The following is a 22,010-nucleotide window of genomic DNA, read 5'->3' on the forward strand; positions in this document are numbered from 1 at the left end:
TTTGATTTGTAATGACAGTCCGGTCACGGTACGGTCAGGAAACAATCATGATACTTTCAAATGTTATTGAATACTTCGAAACGTGACTGGACGATGATGTAGTCCATTTAGGCAGCATTCAATAACGTTCAAACGATCGTACACCGTGCTGAATTCGCTAGGGTAAATCAAATGTAGATGATATCTCGTCGGAACAAAACTACAACGAATCCTTATCACGATCCTATTCTTGACTTAAAACCATGAAACATGCGTGCAAACGTGCCATTGAGAAGCTCGTAAAATAGAATAATATCGACGTTTAATTAAAATTAAAATCAGATAATTTTAGATAAATCAACTCTCGATCCTAGGTCTTAGATAATAATAATTTTTTGCCTTAAGTCTCTGACAATCTTAAATTTTAAATAACTTAATCAATGGATGCAAATACCTAAATTCCTTTTAAATTAATGAACTAAATTTTATTTAAAAATCATGTTCAATAAATAAATAATTCGAATAAGGAATAAACCAAATTGCAATTCAGGATATAATACACTCATTGCAGGATCCAAACCAAAGAAGGTTCAAGTTAAATAAATAAATGAAATAAAAATTGAAAGAGCATGAAGAATCAAATCGTTGAATCATCCTTCGAAATCGTCCCAAGCGAATCCTGCCCAGAGATGCTTTCTTTTAATCTCAATCAATGTTTGGACGCATTCCAAGCCATATTAGGCTCTCTGTGGTATCCATGGGGTCTTGTGACACAAGAAACCCGTGCACAACCCTGCGATCAGCTTTTTTCCCAAAGATACATTGCGTTAGAACGTTCCTTTACGCGAAAAGGAACCTACGAAACTAACAAACCGTAGTCCAATTACATTTCCTTCGCATGCTCACAACTTAAACGTACCTTCTATTCTTGATAAGTGACAAAATATTCATAAAAGGGTTCAAGATTTCAAGTTTGGAAGCAACCCGACGAGTTGTCCGAGGTTTCTCGTTAGAAATTTCTACGAAACCGACGAATACGAAGTAGGTCATTGTTAGCAGAGACCGAAAGATCACAACGAGAAGATTCTCAGGGTTGTACAAAAGGTAAACTTCCAAGCAATGGACGTTCGAACATCGAAGAACATTCTCGGACAAGCTGTGACCAAGCGGAGGATGAAAGGAGAGAACAGGGGGCGGATAAGAAGGAACAGAGAAAGGGAAGACAAACCGTTATATACGTAACTGCACTCTAAGTGCATCGATCGTGTGCAGAGTGTGCACCGTAATCGGATTCCCACGCAGATCGCTCTTATCTCCCGTGTTATGGCTTGAAAGACAGCCAGAATTTCGATCGTGAATGCGCGAGTGGTTTTCCGTTTCAATTCAATTCAGATATTCTTTCCTGTAAATTGCTAAAAATTTTCTGATAATATTATTTAAATATTCTACGTGTAAAAATATAGAATAAAATAATATTTTATAAATTCTTACAAGTTCTATGCATCATGTAAATACTAGGTCAAGTTAGATCAGGTTAGTTCATCTGACACCATTTTGATGCTCGTCTATACAGACCAATCAGATTATAGATAAAAATCAATATGGCGTCAAACTAACCTCAAAAGATTTCTAGAGCTGAAGTTAATATTTCTAAGACTTTCTTGTCGAATATTTTTAAAGTAAGAAAGAAAAAATCAATAATTTTGCGTGCCTCAAAGTAAAATTTCAACCAAATAAAAATGTAACGTTAAAGCAAGAAGTAATTTTGTCTTTTATTCATTTCTTTGCCCCAAGTGGCCATATCCTTTCAAACTTTTATCGTCGAACAAAGTTACCTTCCATTTAAGAATCGTTTTTCATTTGTATCTTAAAATACGGCAGAGAATGATTAGCTAACCTAATATTACCGGATCCCGTAAACTTTGTCTAACAAGAGGCAATTTTACAGACACTTACATAATTTTATCTCATTGTCGGCTATAGATTGTAGCTCAGATGGTCCCGTGAGCCGGGAGCATCGCCGTACTGATTACGAAAATGGAAGTTGCTTTCGAAATACCGCGAACCTGGTAATTAGAGCTCGTTCTCGTACTTTACGACACCGTGCGAGATAAGAGCCGCAGGAGAAAAGTTCCTCGCAGAGAGGAGCCGTACCGATAAATTGCTCGGCTCAGGATCGTTTAACACCAAGGATGAGAAAACATGATCGAAAAATTCGACTTGCCAACATTTAACGCGAATCTAATCCAGTCTCCTATAGTGACTCGCGTATTTATTCGTATACTTTTCAAACCCTGCACAAGGTGATGATATTACATTCTACTGGTGAAGTCAAACTGTAAATACTCCATTTATCATGATTCATACATATAAATATATATAATTATTTGTACGGTGTGTTGGCGAACTAATAAAATACAATTATTCGACAGAGATAAATGTTAGTCTAATTAGTAGTAGTATGTAGCAATTAGAGCAATCAAACGTTGATCTAATTGTTATGTTCGTTAATGACTAACTGGAAGTTGGAAATAAATCAGAAACTCGGTTCATGGAATACATTTAACAAATCTGATTACATCTTTTTATTTTAATGCTTTAGTAGTTAATTGTAGGTTTTTCACGGTGAATGATTTTCAAATTTTTTAAAACTATTCCTTTATAGATAAAATGATGATTTTTTGTAATATTTCAATTTTCTTTGTACGTAGATATTGTAAGCTTCAGTAGAGTCTGGAGACACATAGGGTGTGAAACTTTTCAAAGGAAACATTCATCATATGACGTTTTATGGACTTGAAAAACAGTATGGAAGACGCAAGAAACGCTGCCGGGTTTACACGCTCGACACTGTGAACGAATGACTGTTTAACAGCTGAACTTGAGAAGCTGAGGAATGGATAAGTTCATTTGCAATGTAACAAATCATCGCGATATAACGAGAGAATAAATAACAAGCTTTCAATTCATTTTAAGCGGCTGTCAAAATGAAAGGATTAAACATTAAAACTGACTGTAATGTGATATCTACGTAAAAATTTGTCAAAATTAAAATTTTGAAAATTCCTTTTTGGGATCTAGGAAAGCCTGATTTGATCACAAGTGTACTTAACGCGCTTAAATTAAATTTTTCTATCTGTTTTAACTATTTACCTTAAACCTTAAATTTATCATAATGGTGCTAATATACAAAAATCAATCGTTTCCAAAAAAATAATCGTTACCTTATCCAGAAACATGATATTCGAACGGTACACCTCGCCGTAAGACAAAGTCGAAAGAACATAACCACCCCGAGGTCGAAAATCCAAAACGAGTTTCTAGTTTCTTCAGGCATAAATAACCGTGTTCCAGTCCCACCCACGCGAGAAGATTCAGGTTCACCGTTGTACCTAGTCTCCGAAAATGGGTACCAGTGATTCCGATGGACCCACCGGTTAGAGTCGTCCTGAAATTCACGCTCAATTCTTCGAGTAAAGATTTTCTCAGATTGCTCTGCCATTCTGTTCGAATCTCGCTGGTTGAACGGGCGAGGAAAGAATAGAGAGATCGAAAATCCCGACCGGAAGCTTCGTGACGGAGAATCGAGCTTAATTGCACACGAATCTCCGCAGGAAGCGAGGGATTCAACGAACCGGTAGGAACATAATCGAGGAAAACGAGCTAGTTTTTGGGGCTAGCAAATTCACCCCTGGGCCAACTCTGACCTATCATTCAGGTCGATTCAAACATTATTCAGAGAGAAATCTCTCACCGACGAATGGTTGGACGTGTTTTAAGCAAACACCAATTTCCTACTCTATTTTTCCTTCTCCTTGTATGGAGACGATTAAATACATACGTGATTAAATAATTGAACCGCGAAACAATTACTTGTTGATTCGATCCCTTTCGTTTGATTGTAAGGATATAGAAGATAATTTTATCGTGATCAGTGGTGTGATTAGAAATTTTTCTGAGGTGAGCCAAGTACCTTAGAAATATTAAAAATCTAAAATTTTGAAATTCTGAATTTTAAAATCTTAAAATTTTGGAATTCTGAATTTTAGAATATTAAAATTTTGGAATGGTAGGGAACCAGTCTGCATTTTTGCCGTGAAACCTGTTAATATTATACTGCTAAAGTCATATCGCAATGCAGTAAAATATTAAATGGTAATTGGAAAGTTTAAATTGAAAAATTATTTAATGATATCTTTAATATCCACCGATCGGTAAACAGTTCGTATTACAAAATGGTACTAATTAGCTTGTTAAGAAATCTATATTACTCCCCGTTATTCACTTATTACCGAACCGAATAAAGTGTTACAAATATTTTAATTAAATAAAATCGTTCCGATGTGCTTGTTCAAAAAGCGCAGCGGGAGAAATTCGATATAACGAGAGGTCTGTGTTCATTGAACAGCGAAAAATGAAAAAAGGAATAATTGTACTTTTGTTTCGTTACGGCATCGCGGCATCGGGAATTCAAGCACATTTCTTCGGCTCATTCAAATTAATTGCCGATTTAAGAGGATCACGAATCTGTATTATATCGAACAGTCATCTTCGCAAGGCGAATATGTATTGCAAGAGAGAGAAAGAGAGAGAAAGAAAAAGCGCAAAGTCTCATTAAGTTGAACCGACGATAATAGAACGGGGTCATTGTGCCGAAGAAACACTACAACCTGCGAACAATCGTATACCAAACGTTTATCAACTGCAAACGTGACTTCAACTAATAATTAGTCACGAAGTCGACTTCAAAATATCTCTCAATTTGCACTTAACACGTCGCGAATGCACGCTTCGAATGCGTTAACCCTTACACTCCAACATATCAAAGTGCACTATGAAAATTTTCAAATAAAACTCTTTCCTTCGCCTTTAGATATTAAATCAAAAAATTGAACCTCTTCAAGCTCAGACATTTTTAAATTTAGTACAAGGGATGCAAATAGGGGTGTGCGAAAATCAAAAAATTCGGGTACGTGTTAAATACCCAAACCACAAGGATCGATGAACAAAACGAGTTTCAGAAAAAGTATGTCTCGCAGCAATGTGTCCAGTTTCAGTGTTTCCACCGCAACGGAGAAAACTATTTGGCAAACAATTTCTGGCACGAGCCACGGCAAATTAGCAGGGTTCAACGGTAATGAAACACGAGCCCCGTTAATGACGGTAAACGGAAGCCTCGAGCGACCGGATGGCCAGTTACCCGACCACAATGCACGTCTAATGCACACCTACGATTTAGCGTGGACGGGCTGATGCATTGGTAAGCTGTTAGTGTGCGACGAGCGTGAGCGGGTGCGCGCACACGGACGAAGGTGGCTGAGATTCAATCCAGAAGAGCTACGTCCAACGTGCATTATGCATGCGGCCCATGGAGGCAAGATCAACGGGGATTACCATCGCGCGAAGGACAAAGTAAGAGTGTCAACTGTCATCGACAGGCGTTCGCCAAGGAGCGAAACGTACGATCCAAGGATAAAAAAAAAAAGTTACATCCGCTGGGACGAATTTCAATTTTACGAGCGCCCACCAGGACTCGATTTATGGACTCTAGACGGCTATGGGTTTTCTCATTGTAAATCTGATAACAGATTTTACGTACCCTATCGTTTCATTTTGTTAGAGTTTCATTTTGTTTGATTGCCGAATGGAACAGAAAATAAATGAATTTATGTTTCATTAAGCGTATAATTAATTTTAATTTTAATAATCATAGATCGAATTATTTTGTTAGCGTCTGATTTGTTTTTATTGCCGAATGGAGTAGAAAATAGATGAATTGATGTCTTATTAAATGTATAATCAATTTTAATTTTTTATAATCATAAAACCGTGTTTTGAAACTTATCTTAAAAATCATTCAGAATATAAATTTATTACAAAAATTCAGCAATATTTGGTAAAATAAAAACTTGAAGAAGACTGGAATATTGTAAATTGATTTTCCAACTCAACATCCACCCGCAATATAATAATTGACAAGTATATTACTTTTTTCCTAAATTACTTTTAATATTAATATCTGACTTCCTGTATCACTATTTTCCCTAGAGAAGTCTGATCTGACCGCGAGTGTACCTCGTTCATAAAACTTGATTAAAACGGGAATAAGAATGACATAAAATGAGGCGATAACAGTGATGACTTTTTGAAAAGTTACGTGGTTATGTGATTGACATTTCAGTGACATTACTGTGACATTTATAACAGACATTTAAAACAGTCAGGACCAGATTCTTATTATTAGACTACGGATGATTATACATTAGTGGGATATTGGCCACATAACAGGCTTCTAAGAGGAAAATATTTTACAAAAATGATAAATGTTACTTCTTTCTTATTTTTAACTGACTTCGAAAAAGGGGGAGGTTACTCAATTCGATCGGTTACCATTTCTTTTTTGAATTTATCGATTTGAATAATTAACATATTGCGTTGCGAACTCCGCACGCGTGACCTACTCTTGCTTTCCTTTCAGTTTCCCACACGCAACGACATTTAATTCAACGCGTATCAGAACTTCGTATCAATCAAATGTCATACAACGATATCAATAAATTATCAAGACATATACTTTCCAGATGTTAGCTACAGTCCTAAACTAATTTATAGAAAAACTCGCACATTTGAATATACACATAAGTATATTTTAATAGCTTGATGCTAATTAAACTTGTAAATTAACAGATTTACATACAGAATACTGGTTCGACTAAAATTAGGCATTTAAATGTTGAAACGAGAAAGTTTCATGTATTGGAAAAATAATATTTAAAGAAACAATCCAAAATTACCTTCAACCCTTGTCCAAGGGTTAAAACGTATAAATTAACATAAATAATTTCGTACAAAATCCTAAGTAGGATCTAAGATCTCCCAAGTTACCATCCGCTATCTAAGAAACGTCACGTTTACGAAAACGAATCGAGAATCTTATCTAAAGATAGTGTCAACATTAAAATCTACTCCAACACTATCGGCACTGAATCGCAATGGCGGGCAATCCGAAGGGTCGCGTGCAATAATTCGTCTGAAATGTGTGGCTCGAATCACGTGCCACGGTGTCGTTACACCATGTTCTTCCTGAATCCGCAAATTAAATCGTTGACATCGCTGTCCATCACTCGTCACGATCACATTTTCAATGCGAACGCGTCTGCTGTTAAAACGAAAGGTCCGAAACGTCACCGTTCGTACGATCAAAATTCCCATTGACGGAGAAACGATTTCAACGTCGAAAATGATGAAACGCGAAACTGTAGCTAATGAATAGCGAAGCCTTTAAATACGGCAAATCGAGAGATGATGAAAGAATAAAGGGAACGCGACACCAGGATGATGGTAATTAAAATCGATCAGCCTTAAATCGCGAGTTACTATTATGCAATTATAATTAAAACGATTTGTTTTCAATGGATAGCGTAACGCAACGTACGTGGATGATAATGAGGACCAAATACCTGACATACGTATGCTGGAAGAGATAGTCATTAGAGGCGTGGGTGTATGCGTAATGTTCAATAACATGATTAAGGTATGCGGTGTTTTGTATGCAATCTGCATTTATGATGTTGCTGCACTCAAAGTTTCGAACTTCATTTCGCATCGGCAAAATTGTTTGTAACAATATAAACTTTGTAACATAACATAAAATTGCCGGACGGTAATAGACTTTTAATTGAAATATTTTCTTATTTATTTTTCTTTAATTCATTAATTCTCAGAAATCCAAAATATATTATTTTCAAACATTTTTTGACTACATACACTGTCCAACAAAGTAGGCTTCCCTAGAAAAAATTATAAAATTTTATAATATTTAATAATTAAAAAATATGTTATTTTTTTCTAAATTACTTTTGATATTAATATCATTAAAATTAAGGTTTTGAGAATTTCTATTTCATTTGCATTTTCCAAGTCTCTTTTACTCAACACTGTACACATCAATGTCGATGTAATTCATGGTTTGAAAACAAACTTTAGCATGAACTATGAAAGCAATGGTAAGCTCATTAAAGTATTCAGTAAGTAATAAGATAAGACATTTGCTGTTTGAAGTAGCGGCAAGTTTGCTACTCGAATGCAGTCCCGCTTCCTTGCAGTTGCATCGACAATGCAGCTCTGTTGCACCGCGAAAACATAAATAGGAATGCACTGGCGAGCGTGGAGCAGAGGAAAATGAGGTACTTTGCGAAGCGTACGAAACCAATTTCGCTATCGCGGTTGAAACGAGCCTGCCACTCAACAACCAGGACGTTTTCCTCAAATGCATCCGCGTGTATTACGCGACAAGGCACGTAGGATAGTAGAAAACAGGGAGTAAGTGAGAACATGAAGATCGAAGTTATTGTTAAAGTTAATGCTGGAACCTGATATTCTCTTGATGTTATCGTTGAATACCACTCCAGTGTGCCATCATCGATTTCATTTTACCAAAATGATACTATAAGCTCAGATAACAAGATACTGGGCCATTTTCGAAACCTCTCGGTGAAACTTTACTTTGGGGAACACAAGATTATTGACCTTTCTTATTCTTTAAAAATATTCGACGAGAAAGACTTTTGAAAGGAATAGGGAAGTCTAAATGATGGTAGTGTTACTTACAATTTATAGAATGTTATTCAAAGCTATTCAATGTCGCACCGAGTGTTAAATTTGGTGTTGACGAAGGAGCTCTTTTATTACTTCACAGTTTAACGCGAAACCGTGAACACATTTGAACGTAAGAATTATATAGATCCTCTTTCTAATTGCCATAGAAGGTCAACCACTTACGAATACCGTTATGAATAAAAGAAAAAAATGTTTCTTCACTTAACACATCGTGGAATGTTTCATAAAGTGTACATTCAAGTATCGTAAGAAACATTAATCAAGAATTATATTAAGCGTCAAGAACAACTTTGTGAAAAATAGAAACAGAATAATGTAACTAATAATTATTTCATTATATATTCATTATATAATTAATACAAAATAATCTATTATAATGACCCCAATGCTTTGGCTTTTATATTTCTAATCTCTTTCTAATTATTTCTTTGTATTTATAATTAATATAAAACAATCATGGCCCTAATGCTTTGTATAATACAATTTACAAAATAAAATTATGATTTTTATATTTTTCACCCCTTTTAATCTTTTCGTTCAAACATTCAAATTTCGTGAATTTCATTAATTAATTGTAACAGCACCAAAAATCGTGATTCTTTTCGACAACATTTAGCGACACGTGAATATACAACTACAATGACAACACTCTCGGCATTGTTGAAAAATCTATACATACTCGTGCTTCGGTGTGACAGTAGGCAGGACACGTACCATTGACCTTTCTGCATCGAAACGAAGCGAAACAAAACGATTCGAGGACGTGAAGCAAACGAACCGGGCATCGTCGAATCGTCGACAGAGCAGCAATTCAACCGATAACTAAGCACTGATTATCGTGGGACGGTATGCGAGCCATCAATTGTAGAACTAGTTCGCAGAGTGTATCGCGTCCCTTATGTGTTCGAAAGATCAATCATTCGCCGTGTACCATGGGGCGGAATATGTAATAGAAGACAATGGCCAGGCAGATAAGGCTAATCTAGCAAGAAATCGTTTGCCCGCCACCATTAACCTCTTAGCTCCGATGGGAATATCAAGGGATATTGATGGATATGAGAAAGACCTTTCCTTTCAGACAAGCAAATGATAAAATAGAAATTTCATTAGGGGTAAGGGAGGATACTTATCAATGATATATTTAAAAATAATATTACAGTATACTGAATAAATTTTCAAAAATAATTTTGAAAATTATGATGCTCTTTGTAATAAAATCCTTCTTTGAAAAAAGAAGAAAATGTAGAATATCTCGAGGAGCTACTGCCCGGAGATAAATCTACTTATCACAAAAACACTGACACTCCTGTCTTGTAATGTCATATAAAACAACTGGAACACGAATCGGAATGATGATCGTCCTATCACGGTTCGACGTTAACCGGCTTACGATTTCTTACGCTTATTAAGACGGGCATACGTATTTTATTGGTGACAGGCTCACGATCACGAGAACAGGATTATTAACTCGGTTAGCCGCACCTCCTACTGTATCTCTTCGTGTCTACGTGAACCCAGAAGAAAGCAAACAAACCGTAACCCGCAAGGAAGAGATGTAACCCTACTATCTTATGCGTTCTATCGAGAATCTAAAGAAAAAACGTTAGTTTCTCCTCTCCGATTTGAAATTCTGCTTCCAATTCACGTGAAAATTTATAATAATTATAACTCGAATCGATTAATTGTGGACGAAATTTTCGAGAAGGAAAATAAAATTCTAGGATAAAGGTTTGCCTAGAAAATAATCCTTCCAACATCGCACCCTTTTTACATGATTTTCCATGGTACTCCATTAAAATGGAGTTCGTCGTTAGAATATCCTTGCAAATATAAAAGCAGCCTGGTTATACGTTAATGACGACCCTTTGAATTCTCTCGGATGACAATCGCCGTCGACGAACCGGCATTAACGACAGGAATCGCGAGGTACGAAGGGCACGGGGGTGGCAGTACAGCGACGCTACGTTATTGCATTAGCGTAACTTCATTAATTACATGATGCTCGGAGCAAGGGACGAGGGGCGAAGGGGTTATTCCACCCGCTACCATCAGCTCGTCGAGCGGGCTTCGAATATTCGAGCATTCAGCTTCGACAACCGATTCGCAGAAAAGCCAGCCGACTATTGATACCTCTGGAGCTTTTCTATTCGAACTGTGCCCTCGATCGAATTCATCGCTGCTCTCGAGAATCGTCCTCCACCAAGATATTGGAGAAATTCGTGAAACGTGCCGGAAGTGAGATTCGAAAATCTGATAGAATTTTATGAATCGCATAACACAAAGTAAGTATCGTACCGTGCAGTGCAATACGAATTTTCTCTCTCATTTAATTTTTCAGACATTTGTCAGTCAATGGAAAAATTCATATATGTATCTGAATAAATAAATAAAATGTTTCATTACGTATACAAATTAATCATTTTGATTACCATGATTTTGTTAGAATCAAATCATTTATAATAAACAGTACATGTAATCGAAAAACGAAGTTTCTTTAAGAGCATTTTTGAACGCTCGGATGGCGGATCATGGAGAGAACCCCAGTTTCAATTTAATATTCTATTTCATATTATTTTCGATTTCTAAGTTTTACACTGTTCCTTCAAAAATTGTTGAATATCTTTATATACGTTTTATAAGTTCGGGTCATGATTGACCCAAGCACTGTTATTCAAGGTTTAAAGAAAGTAAAATAATATAAAAATAAATTTTACATATTTTTGCTGGTGACATGAAATTACCCTTAATCACATTTTCCACAAATTTAACTGTAAAACGAAGTAAAAATGTTCTCAAGCATTTAACAACCCTCGAGAAACGACAGAGTCAGCGTTTAAACAGTAGTTCGAGTTGACGATCGACGTTAGCAAATTAATCTATCCACGAAACTCGAGTTTCCGCGTGGCTGATCGTTGAAGAGCCACGGAAGCACATCGAGAACGATAATCGTCATCTCCGTAGCACACATTCCCCGGCCTATCAACGATCCTTGAATCCGAATGGCGAAACTGCTTTCCCTTAACCACGATTTCTAAGCGTTTCGGGGGACACTCGAGGATGGCAAAGCTTCTTCTCTGCCCAACCCCGAACTCGTGGGCTTCGACCCTCTTCGTCAACGAGTGCTCCTCGACTCGACTCGACTCGACTCGACTCCGGAAAGCTCGGCTCGATCCTCTTCGGATCCGTCAAGGGGAAAATGGACGACGCCGAACGGACGAACAGACGGAGAAACACGCTAGGCCTCAAAAGCGGAGAGTCACTTTGTAACGTAGACGCGTAAATCATGTGCGTACAGTCAACACTCTTTAAAGCCACAACCCTTACCCCTTCTACTAAAAGTCTCTTTGACATGCAGATACACGCGCGTACACTGCAAGGACGAATATTTAAACACCATTAAATGATGCCCTGTGGATAGCAACCGGTCGCCATTCTGCGTCTACTTTATTGGAAATTCAAGCTTTCAAACGAATTTTTCAAGATGTTTAATTGAAGTAGGTATAAAACAAGAGCAAATGGAAATTCCTGGGATCATAAGGTTATTGAACCTTTAAGAGCCTCCTTGATTGATAAACTTGGTTCAGAAATTGAATTTTATTGTAAATAAAATTAAATAACAAAAATGACGTATAATGGATCACTTGCAAAGTGGAGCCCGGGGCTGTAATCTTTCTTAATAGAAAATGTATAAAGTTTCCTTCGAACTTTAAATGAAACTTTGGATTAGCATCAACTATCTCTATGCGAAGTTTATTCCCTGACTAGCTGTCCAAAGAGGTAGGTGGCTACACCATATTAAACTAACAGAAACACGTGGGCAAACGTGAAATCGTTGTGTTAAAATCGTGGGACGTATCGAACGATAAACGGTAAACGAGGAAACAGAATTTCGCAGTCGACTGCGATTAAATCAGCTTTATTTTATTTTTATTTTTATTTGTTTTTCTTTAACGACACAATTTATTGGCATATCGCAGACTTTCGATAACATTTTAATCCCGTGTGGCATAAAAATTTTATTTTAATCAAATTCCTAAAATCCTAATATAAAATCCTTCCGCTCTTTAATCTAATAATAATTTAACCACCTCTGCAAAGACGCACACAGTTCGCAATATTTCGTAATTATTCCTTTGAAATCCTTTGACTTTCAAGCCCACTGAACGTGCCACGTTCGTTTTCATCGTCTTACTTTACACCGTGCCAAATTAAACCGAACTGCTATTGCTAGCGAGACGGAAAAGGTGTTTCACGCGTTCCCTCTCGTAATCACTCCGTTTTCCAGCGGCTTTTTCCCGCTCGTGTAATAACGAGGAAAACACGGGGATCGTAAAATCCGGGTCGTTTCACCGTTGCTGGTACTCCGTGGCCGGAAATTCAAAGGCGATCTACGATTGCACCGAGCTTAAGAGCGGTGTGATTCAAAACGAATGCATTTTAAAGGTGTTCGCGGCAGCTGCATTTCGAAATTCTTTTCAGCTTCACGTCGAACAGCGGCGCGAAACGATGCTTACGGAGATCGAGATCGGTTAACGAGCACCGGCAGTAATTTACCAACGGTTAGTTTACATTTTTACCTGACGCTTCGATCCTTCTTCATGACTTCACCATGCTTGCACGCTTGTAATTTATGCGATCGTGAATCGAGAGCTTAGAATATGGCTGTAAGGTGCGACCAGAAATAGCAAGTCTTGTATAAATCATTTCCATCTTGTCAGCATTAAATACGTATCGTTCAAATTACATATATATATAGAATGATATTAGAATAATTTAAAATTAAAATTAGAAAGAAGAAAAGGAAAATTATAAGCACGATGAAAAATATTGTAAAGAATATATTCCTTTGGTACAAATTGATCAAAGAAATGATTAAAATATACTGAATCACTAATTTTCATGAAATGTAAATTTCAATGTCGAGAGAAAGACGATTTCAAGATTTTACAGGAACGCACAAAAGGAAGTACCTTGTAGTTCGTTTAAATAACACCGAGCAGATTCAAACAGACTCGAGAACAAGTAGCACGCTAAGATCCTCCGAAAGAAACACGTTTAAAGAGAGTTAATCACTCTTTCACAAGCTTATTAGCATTGATCCACGGTGCAGTACACGCAATGTGTATGGTTGAAATTTTAAATACCCTGACGACCGTCTGCTTTAAGGATCTACGGTATCTTAAGATTCATCCTTCAGCATTCAAAAGGTAATGTTTTTATTTCGCAGCGGTCTTTGATAGCGATAGAAAAAGGTGCGAACTCGAAAAAGGTTACAGTTTTATCTCCTCGTCACCTTGGAACTGAAATTACCACCGTTTCATTGATAAGATGCACGTTAATGAATACTTATCTGCTGGACATGATATTAAATGTAAAGCCTTTTCAAGTAATTCAAGTAGTTTCTGTGTACTGAGTTATCTCGTGGATTTTATCGCAAAATAGTACTCCAGACATAGTATTTTAAAATTGAAGGACTGATTAAAATAACAATCTACGTCTGCAGAATTTTATGTTCTCGAGACGAAAATTTATTTACAATGGGTATTTAATGACCAGGGACGAATCAAGGGTGGCCATTAGAATTTTGGGAAATTTCCGATGGAACGGTAGGGATTCGAGGGCTAATTAATTAAAATTTACAGTGGATGATCAAATTACTAGAGCCATCATATGAAAAGTAGGTTTCTCGTGTTTGTATAGAAAGAGAACCACAATTTTAAGGTTTTTACATTGAATAACTTTTAATCAATAATCCTCTACTAATAATATATACAAAAATACTTACATAACAACAAAAATAACAAATAACTTATATAAAATAACAAAAATTCCGTTTAACTCGGTTTTCACTTAAGGATTAATGATTTTTACGTAAAATCATCAATTTACGCGAGTGGCTCTAATAATTTGATCATCCACTGTACCACAAGAGAGCCTATCTCTATCTCTAAATCCATCATGCAGCGACCTGCACTAATCACCATCAGTTTCGAATCATATGCATGAAACAAAAAAGAGAAAGAGAAAGTGCTAAAATGGAAGAGAAAAAAAAAATGATGGCGAAAGGTAGATTAAAGTCTTTCTCGGACAACATTCCGGATCGCTTTAGGTCGTAAGTAATTCACGGCGAAGCATCTGAAAGCACTCGGTTAAAGCGTACCCCTCGAACAGAATGAAACTTCAATCGCGTATACGGTGGCTGGCTGGCTTCTCTGCTCTTCCCTTTCTATTTCCCTTCAGTCGTTTCTCTTTCTCTATCGTCGCTCCCTTCGATTTGAAAGCTCGCTAAAGGTAATTGGTTGAAAGGGAAGAAAGCGCTCGAAAGCCCGCATTCTTGTTGCCGCTCGATTTGTGGGTATAATCGTTTTAATTAAGCTCGATTATCCGCCTTCTCTTTGCGCACAGGCAGCATCGGTCAAAGGAAATCAAAAGACTTCCTTTGTTGCTCGAAATATTTCCGTTCCCTTTTCGTCTGCTACCACGCGAATGCTTTCCCTTCTTTCCCTTTCTTTGTCACTGCGGGATGATTTTTGGTGCGGAAAGCTCGCCACTGATAAAAATAATTGTACGACTAACAGCGATCGTCGAAGCGCTCCACGGAATCGTTGGATGCTTCGATCGAAGCAAAGGCAGAAACGCGTTTCGGATCAATGATCGTGGAAAAACGAGCACGATGGAAAAGTGAAAGGCCGAACGGAAGTAAAGATGTCGAAACGCATCGATGCAGTATCTGTCGCTCGGAAACAAACAGCTTAATGCGCCTCCGACAACGCCCACCCCTTATGAATCTCTAATACGCTGCACAATAACCTCTTCTCTCGAGTACCAGAGGACACGTGGGTGTCTCAGAGGTGTTGGATACACTTCCGTCGGCGAAAATGTCTGTAAACGGAAGCCACGTGTCCAAACAAACCGAGAGAAATATTTATAAGATCCGTGATCTCTTTCGCACCACGTAATCCTTTGTAGTTAAACTGAGACAAGGAAATAGGACAAGTTTGTTTGATATTTTGTAAAAAGATTGCGATTTAAAGAGAAATTCTTAAGTGCGGTTTTCTTGATTTGAAGAGAAATTATTAATTTTATATAATATTTTATTGCTTTGATATTATTTTTTAATATTTCAAACACATGGGTTTAAATTTTCATTAGAAAATATTGATCGATGCACGACACGTTAATTAATTAATAACGAAAATCAACAACTTTCAACGATCCCTTGAGATTTAGTAGAAATTACAGGGTACGTATTGAAATAACTTGGAGCAAACAACCTGTCGTTACAACGTGCACATGCACCACATTTCCTGTCACCCCGGTGGATCGAGTTATATCAATTTAAATAAACTGGTACCTATGAAACGCCCACCTAAACAGGCCGCACTCGCTCCGACCAGGAAGAGAATGTTCCCCATAGGAAATGCACGGTACACGTTATGAAGATAACAGTCCTCTACGTGTAAGCATTCATTGTAATGTATACATATAAAGATGACCATAGAAGCAAACATTCAAGCGAACCTCCTAATAAAGCGTCGATTAAGTTGAGTTCCTCTTTTATTAATGGACTATCTGTTTTACAAATTTTCCTTCTAAATATACGAAAGAATTTTCCTCTTTCTTTTCTTTATGGCCTAGAAACCTCCTCAGTGATTACAAATTAAAATAAAATGAAATAAAATAAAATAAAAAGAAGGATAAAGTGTTCTTTTGAAACAGGTACACCAATGGGTGCGGAATAGAATTCTAAATAGAGGGTGGTGAAGAAAATCATGGATTCGAAAAGGGGGTCGTTTTCGTACGGACACGGAGTAGAGACTAGCAGAGTAATTTCCTTAGAGCGCATTGTCCTCGTCGCAGAAAAGTCGCTCGGCGTCGCATCCGTCTCCGTCGTAGCAGTTTCCGCGGCAGCCGTGGAAATGCGGGCTGAATTTCCGCGCCGTTGAACGCGTACTGTGTCGGGACGAAAAAACAAAAAAAATGCCGGGTACAGCAATCATTGCCGGCAGGGAAACAGGCGAAACGAACGGGCTATGGAGCTTTGTTTCGAGTGCACCTTGCTCTGTTCGCAAAAGACGGAACATCGTGCACGAGAATCGGTTCAGGCTGCAATTACGCGTTCGATTTAATCGGGCAGAAACACGAGGTGACGACCAAGCGACGTTCGCGAGTGCTTCCGGTTCAGAGGAGAACGAGATCGATCGATCGGAAAGTTTCAACCCGACGATCTTTCGATTACTCGATGTTTACACTGCATGCTTCAGCTATTCAAGTGATTGATGAGCTCTTTCTTTATCAGCCGCCTGTTTGGCGATCGATTGACTATGAATTGACGAGTTCAAATGGTAAGTGGTGTATAATGACGTGTAAATTAGGCTACTATTAATTAATAGGAAGCGGTATTTCATCGCTCTTCTTATTTATCTATGTTCTGTAGGTATGAGACGGTCGGAGTAACTGGGATTTTTTTGGGGATAAGCCAGCTTCCTTAACTTCATTAACAGAATATTAGAATCTTAGAATTTTGGGATTTGAAGAGTTTAGAATTTTAGAATTTTAGAATATTAGAATATTGGAATTTAAAAATAGTGAGGGGGCTGGTCCACGTTTTGCAATTTTGGAATTTGAGCCTTTGAGAATTTTAGAATATTAGAATCTAAAAATAGTGAGGGGGCTGGTCCACGTTTTGCAATTTTGGAATTTGAGCCTTTGAGAATTTTAGAATATTACAATGTGAGAATAGTGAGGGGGCCGGTGCACATTTTGGAATTTTGAGATTCGAAAATTTCAGAATCTCCAAATAGTGAAGGGGTGCACATTTTGGGAAGCCCTCTTCCACCTTGGCCTACCCTGGTCCCTACCTAATTATGCTCACGTGTAAAGATAGGAGATTCTACGTTAGATTCCTCCTAACTTCAACTAAGACTCCATCTAAACTCACCTTCAATTCTCCTAAAAACCAAGCCCTCTGGTGGAGTCTTCTGAATTTTGATATTTTTTATAGAAAACTTAGTCAAACTTAGAATATATCGAGAAAGAAGTTAAGTAGGATACCAAAACTATAGACAGAACTATAGCACGTTAAAACGTTAATTATTTAATTATATTTAATTTATGATGCCGATCACTCGAATAAAAGAGAAAAGGGAAACCAATAAAGATCCTACGTTTAATTCTCACGTATCCTCGATACAATAACAGCTTACGAACACACGATCGTTTCTTCTTTTATCATCTCTTATCTAAACAGTTCTGTCCGACTTCTCTTAGCTCGGAGCGTATCTTCGAAAAGGTTAAAGGAACTTCTTGGTCGCACATTCAGCCGGTTGAAAAGAACACGAAGAGGGTGAAAGAGAGAAAGGTAAGGTTGCCTTGTCCTTCTTCCTTTCTCTTCTCAACAATGGGGGCGTTCCACTGAGTTATCGATCGTTTTCACGTTCCTCAGGCACAAGGAACAGGTCTCGAGTGAACCTCGGCTTTACGATCCTGCAAGCACGACTCGAATTCGTGACTCTGGCCGCGGCATCGAAATCGATCTATCATACGATCTTTCCTCGATCCTGTGCCGGCGAGCTTTCGCGGCGACGATGATTACGTGAAAACGTAAACGTACTACGTGACGGTCTTGGTCTAATAATAGTTCCTACATTAACGAACTTCCGTGAACTCGCCATTAAGGAAAACGAGGAAACCGGAAAGCCGAAAGTGTGGAGTAAATATAGACGTGGCTGCCTTCTGGTCGGGCCAGCTGTGAAAACTTTTCCTAGTTCGACAAGCTGCACAGAGGATTCCAAACTTGTTGTCTCCAAAAGTTAGTTAGTGATCGAAGAGCACCTTGTATAATTCTTAGCCTTTGATGGAACTGAAGTCCTGAGTTTGTATTAAATTAATTTCTCAATTCAAAGCTTTCATTTGGTATTTTTAATATCGTCTTAAATCTTCTTCCCTTCATAATTATTCGGCTAAACTAAATTTCCAATACTGTATTAAAAGGAATAATTAATTTCATGGTTTAGCAGGACATAGGAGAGTGAAAATAGACCGCGTGCAAGGAATATGAAATGAAATGGAATCAGGAAGATCGCAGATCAAAGTTTCTCACGACGTACGTTCAAGCACAACCGATACGCAATTTCACGCGATATCACGCGTCAATTTGTACCGTCAATTCCGGACAATCGTGTCTACCAGTAATTTCACGTAATGCTCGTCATTACCAGCGTCCAGACAGGAACAAGCTTGGCTCGAACTTCGTGTAAACCGTCCAACGCTAATATTGTCCTTTAAGCTTCGAAATTGCACAGGAATTGAGAGGAAGCAGTCACGAGAACGACGGATACACTGTGTGGTGTAAATCAAACACGAGATGCAATTCATGGTGATAGGAGGCCCACAATGTTTGGACGAGGTAAAGATACGAAATTAGGTAGAATAAGATAAATTCGAAACAGTATAACACATTTCAAAAAAATATGAAAGACAGAGAAGAGAATTTTAAAAAATCAGAAGTAAAATTCAAACAGCTTTCAAGACGACACCAAAATATGAAAGTTACAAAGAAAATGTACAAAAGTTGCAAAGAAAAGAAAATATAAGGGGAAGGAAAGATGCGAAACGATCGAGCGATCAGCAGCAAATCGCGGAGGACACAACCGAACGAACAGAAGCTAACTATCATGACATGCTTGCGTGTAGCTTCGAACAATTAATGACGGAATCGCGTGCGTGACTTCTCGAACGAGCGAGGGGTGCAGTTAAAGTACAGCACCTTTGGAAAGCAGTGGAGGCACGCGTCGTCTACCTGCAGCACGCCTGCGTGCACCAACTGCATAGGTGCACGCGTATTCCTGTCGGGGGGTGCGCGATGCGAGTGTATGATTTACAAAGTGTTTACTGAATTCGCTACCCCTCCGAAAAAACTTGCTGCAACAACGGCACAGAGGAAAGCCAGAAACCTTCGTAATTATTCCAACGACTCCATTGGGGGCTATGGTTTTAATATAAGGGCGTTTTTATTAGTGTGTAGTGTTTAACATTGTACGATTTATTTCCTTCTTTAATCTCTTGTATTCCCTCGAAATTTAAATGTCGACTGTATTGCACGTGGAACAAGTTGACAAAATCAATTTCTTTGTTTTAATGCTCTGATAACTTGAATGAGTTATGGCAAAGATAATTTTATTCAATGTTTAAAAGCAATAATTTTAATACCAAGAAACTTGAACATTTAAATTAAAGTGATACATAGACTACACGAAATGCTTGTTACCTGCATGAAATACGTTTGTTCTGGTAAATAAGATAAGAAACGACATTATTTATGGAACTAACTGATATTAATGATAACAGTAGCTATTTGACTCTGATTGCTTCTTGCATGTGAAAAATTGGTGTAACTTAGACCTTCTATTGGAGCAAGCCAAGTTCTTTAGAAATTTTGTAATTTAAAAATTTGGGAAATTTAGAAACTTTGAAATCTTGGTAACCAGAAATTTTAGAATCACAGACTTTCGTAACTTTGGAATTTTTGAATTCTCAAATTTTGGTAATCTGGAATTTTATAATTTTGTAATTTTGAAGTGTAGAAGAAGATTAAAAGATTCTGAAGATTCTGAAATTGTGAAATTGGAGAATTATGAAATCTAAAAATTTTAGAATAATGATGATCCACATGTTTAGGCAAGAACCAGTTCAAATTTTGGGAGAGGGGAGCAAGCTCGCCCTAAAAGAGAATCTTATTAAATTGAAAGAAAAATGTGAAAGAGACATCATTCTGACGGGAGGTTAATTCGAATAAATCTCATTTGTTTCTCCTTGTTGCGAATGAAATTACCTTCTAAGGATGGAATCGTTGACTCGGAAGAATAATGGCACTTGTCTGGGAGGAAAGTTAAAATTCATATCTTTCGAATAATTATGACCGGTACTGTACGTGCCTTGCAAGATTTACGAGCCCGCCACGAACTGCACATGAACAAAATTCTCGACAAAATTCTCGACGCTTTAATTTATGAGATGCATTTTGTTTCAATGAAGAGCAGACTAACGGTGAATGCATGTAATACGCAGACTACCATTGGTACTAAATAAAAGAACTATGTGTATGTAGATATACGGATCTGTTTATGTTATAAAACAGACGTTCATAAAATCTGATGCTGAATAAGCTCTCTAACGTTTCAAATTAATAACTACAACGTCAAATACAATATTTCATTCAGAAGATATTTTTCACTTTCTCTTTCACAAATAAAATTTAAATAAAATTAAAATTGGAAGGGGTTAAATGATTTCTTTGATATCTCTTTATAATTTTAATAATTGTTTCTTAATTTTTAGTCAAATACACAGATATTTATATTTTTTATTTTAAATGTCTAAATAATAAATACAATTAAAATTCTGTTTTTATTAAAAAAATATTTCAGCTGAAAACTGCATTCATCTAAATATTTTAACAATTCCAATAATTTTCTCAAACTTTTATGAAATTTTAAGAGGTATTCTATGACTTTTGAATAAAAGAGGAAAATAGAGATGGTTAATTACCAGACCGCAATCTCTTAATAAATTCAACATCAAGCACATAAACGTTCGACGACCACTTCAAAAGTGAACTTCCATACAGAAACCTCGACTCTTTTCCTGCTCCATTGAATTACGATCAAACAACGAAAAGAGCAAGACCACCTTCAAACACGCGAGAGCCATAATCTGAAAAGAAATATCATAAACGAGCCACGGTACCATGGAACCGACGAAACTGCACGTAATTCCATTATTTATCACACAAAGGGGGCGTTTAACGTCGCGAAGCGAAACAATCGGCGCCATGCTCGCGGTTACACCGGTAAAAAAAGAAGGATACAGTGGCAAAGGATGTCTTGGGATCCTTGTAACCCCTTCGGGGAATCTCTATCCGAGAAACACAAGGGTGCGAGGTGTGTATAAGCAGGGGACACGTGGTGCAAGCGACTACAAGGTACTTCGAAGGGGTGCGAAGATAAACCCTGTAAACATTCGTGATAAAGCTGGTCCCCGGGGAGACGAGAAGAGATTCAAGAAAAGACGAGTACGACGTTCCCCTTCTTCGCTGTCCTATTGTTCGACGATTAAAGGCAGTCGAAAGAAAGAAAGAGAGAAAAGAAAAATGCAAACGAGAGAAATTCAATTGTGGAGGAACGAGAAGTTTCCTTGGTCGGTAGAGGGTTGCTAAATGCCAGGGAGAGAACAATGTGTCAGGAAAGAACACACGGACCAGGAAGAGAGTTTGATTAAATCCGAGATTCAGGGAAGAACTCGGCTTCCGTGAAATCGATTCGCTCCAAGACCAAGAAAATGGCTCGATAAGATCGCTGCTTCTTTGGAAACGAAGATTAGTTGGAATAAGTGTCGTTGAAAAGATTACAACA

At 37.5% G+C, this 22,010-nt stretch overlaps 1 protein-coding gene and 1 long non-coding RNA gene across 2 annotated transcripts in view; one reads left to right on the forward strand and one right to left on the reverse strand.

The window, feature by feature from the left end:
- LOC117605593 (uncharacterized) overlaps positions 1-22,010 on the reverse strand; it is a 161,398-nt gene that overhangs the window by 133,919 nt on the left and 5,469 nt on the right. The window lies entirely within an intron of this gene.
- On the forward strand, positions 16,862-18,182 carry LOC117609036 (uncharacterized). The gene is made up of 3 exons (XR_004582490.1): positions 16,862-16,943; positions 17,869-17,959; positions 18,044-18,182. It is a non-coding gene; the product is annotated as an uncharacterized LOC117609036 (long non-coding RNA).

This window comes from Osmia lignaria, chromosome 14 (genome assembly GCF_051020975.1).
Source record: "Osmia lignaria lignaria isolate PbOS001 chromosome 14, iyOsmLign1, whole genome shotgun sequence".
Classification (NCBI taxonomy): domain Eukaryota; kingdom Metazoa; phylum Arthropoda; class Insecta; order Hymenoptera; family Megachilidae; genus Osmia; species Osmia lignaria.